Consider the following 3,300-nt stretch of genomic DNA (forward strand, 5'->3'; position numbering starts at 1 on the left):
AAACTGGGTTACAATTAGCAGTGTATAGGCCAAATTTGAAAGGTTTTGTTTGGTAACCCAAGGCAGGTTTTGATTGGCAAAGATAGCACTTAAAAGAAACCAGAAATTTAACATCCAAATCTCAGTTATGACTGGATTTTTTATTTGCTTATCTTCACCAGAGGATATTTTTTCCATTGATTTCTAGAGAGATTGGAATGGAGGAAGGGAGGGGGAGGAAGGGAGGGAGGGAGAGAGAGAGAGAGAGAGAGAGAGAGAGAGAGATCTATGTGGAAGAAATACATCTATTGGTTGCCTCCCATATTCACCCTGACCAGGGCCAGGGATGGAGACTGCAACCCAGGTACATGCCCTTGACCAGGAATCAAAACTGAGACACTTTCATACTCCAGCCAATGCTCTAACCACTGAGCACATCAGTCAGGGCTCTCTATGACTGTTTTTGATAATCACTAATCAGTTTATTTGGCTAGATTTTCATTTCTGTATGACTACAAAAGTGGAGTTGAGTAGCAACTACTCCATTTAGATAGAGCAAGAGTTCTTCCATGTGCTGTAGTTCCTATACCACTGTACAGTCTAACACCTGGTCCTTTCATTTATAGTCCTAACTAGTGTTTGTAACCTTTTGGGTGTGTGATCCCTCCTACATTTAAAACTTACTTTCTAGATCATACTGTGACAAGATCCAGAAAGTAAGATTTAAATGTAGGAGGGGATCACACACTCAAAAGGCGGCATGGGCAGCGTGTTTTTACTTTTGGGCAATAGCTTTGTCTATGAATTAAAACAGCTGAAATGCATTGGATCCCAGGAAATTTCGCTGTGAGATTCTTCTTATCTGACCAAGACATAGAAGAGGTATGATTTTTCTGCTAAGCACCAAGAAGATTAAGTTGGCAGCAGTGACAACAGAACTTCCATGCAGTTAGCACTGAGTCCAATGGTTGCAGTCTTGCATTGAGGAGTAGTCTTGTCCTGTCCAGGTGATGAGAAAGATTAGGCCTTATTTGAGGATATTTATAACAGAAATTACAATAGACCATACCTCCAAGCTTGTATTCTCTTTTTCTTATTCCCTACATCCAAGCCATTAAAACATACTCCAAGTCTCACCTTTTCATTGCCCTTTAAAAGATTCCATCTTCACCTCTCCTCCTAGATCATTAGAATGATTACCAACAACTTCATCTCTCTGTTCAGTCTACACACAAGAGCCATAATCAACATTTAAAGCATAAAGCACATCACTCCTCCCCTTTAATCTTCTGACCAACAAAAGGCGCAAACTCCTTATCTTTTTCCGTTAAGTTGTACACAATGTGGCCTCTACACTTTGATTTTATTCTTTTCATTCGTGTCTTTGCTGACTCACCATAGTATTAGCTTTTTTCCCATTTCAAACCCATTCCCATCTTACTGTATCTCTACTTACTCTATTATCTTTCTGGATTGCTCTTTCCTGTGATGTATCTAAGCTGAATGTAATGTTTGTTGCTATCCAGATTTAAATGATGTCTTCTCTATTGCTCTTTCCTGTCATGTATCTAAACTGAATGTTTGTTGCTATCCAGATTTAAATGATGTCTTCTCAGAGACCGTGATTACCCAATATAAAATGGCCATGCTGTCACTCTGTATAACCTTACCATATTTTAATTCTCTCCATGGCGTTTATCACTTTTGTGGCTGTTTTGTTCGTTTTATGGCTCTTCTGGTAGAATACAAGCTTTTAGGGAACAAAAGTTCTTTGCTTATGCAATTTTATTTATTTATTTATTTATTTATTTATTTATTTATTAGTTAATTGATCATTTTTTTATGCTCCCTATCCATCAGCCCCTTCTAGTTTTCTATCCTTGGTTTTGGTGGTAAATTTTCTTGACTATCATTTTAGCAACTCTATGGCAAATAGCTCAGGCCTCTTTTTTTCTTTCCTTTTTTTTTTTTTTGGTTTTTCATCACACCATCCTGACAAGTCATCATTCCTGGATGAATCCAACTTCCACGCTCTCTGTGCCATTATTCTGCCTGATAAGACTTGCTGGAGAAAATTACATCACTGAGAAGATTGGTACCATTATAAATGTACAGTCATCACTTTGCCTGGGCCCTCAACACTGCCTGGTAATCTTAATATATTTCCCAATGGACTCCTGCTCCCGCGCTCCACACAATTATCTCAAAGCTTCACCCTCCCATTCACAGCAAATGAGCCCATCCTCAACCTCATTAAAAATAAAAATCCAGAGAGAGAGGTTCTTCCTCAACTTTCCACCACCAAACCTAGAAAACTTCTTTTCTTCCTTCGCTCCTGCCACTGACAGAGGTGTTCCTTTCTTGCATAAGGCCATGCCCCCTATTGTTGTGGGGAGTATCCTTTCCCCTTATCAGGATCCTGTGCTATATCTTTTTTTCTATGTACTTACCTGATGCTTCTCTTCTTACTGGCTCTCCCTCACTCACGGTTCTTGCTAGGCTACTATCTTTCAGTTCCTGGCAACCTCTCTTTCTTTCTCTCTCTCTCACTTGGCATTTTCAGCATATTATTCACACTTCTCATTGATCCCACTCTCACCATATCATCTGGTTTATTAGTGTTCCTTTCAAATTTCAGTTCATATCTCAGTTCTTCCAAGTGGCCCTTTCTTTTCGCACACTATATTAGGGCCTCTATTTCTGCTTCCATCATATTCTGACTTTTCTTCTGCCTTATACCATCGTAGTTATAATTACTTATTTAGTATCTGTATTCCTTGATCCACTGAAAGCTCCATGAGAGAAGTGACCACAAGTGTTGTGTGAACAACCCTATACTTTACCTACTACAGTGCCTGGCACAGCACTGGTATTCAGCTATTTAAAGAATGAATGATTTCCTGTCTTACATTTGAGTCCTTTATCCATTTTGAGTTTATTTTTGTGTATGGTGTAAGTTAGTGGTCTACTTTCATTTTTTTTTTGCATGTATCTGTCTAATTTTCCCAACACCATTTAGTGAAGAGACTGTCTTGACTCCATTGTATGCTCTTGCCTCCTTTGTCAAATATTAATTGAGCATAGTGGTTTGGGTCGATTTCTGGGTTCTCTATTCTATTCCATTGATCTATATATCTGTTCTTGTGCCAGTACCAGGCAGTTTTGAGAACAGTGGCTTTGTAATACAGCTTTATATCTGGTATTGAGATCCCTCCTACTTTGTTCTTCTTTCTCAGGATTGCTGCAGCTATTCAGAGTCTTTTTTGTTCCAGATGAATTTTTGGAGAGTTCATTCTAGGTCTGTGAAATATGCCATTGGTA

This window comes from Myotis brandtii, unplaced genomic scaffold, assembly GCF_000412655.1.
Source record: "Myotis brandtii unplaced genomic scaffold, ASM41265v1 scaffold71, whole genome shotgun sequence".
In the NCBI taxonomy this organism is placed as follows: domain Eukaryota; kingdom Metazoa; phylum Chordata; class Mammalia; order Chiroptera; family Vespertilionidae; genus Myotis; species Myotis brandtii.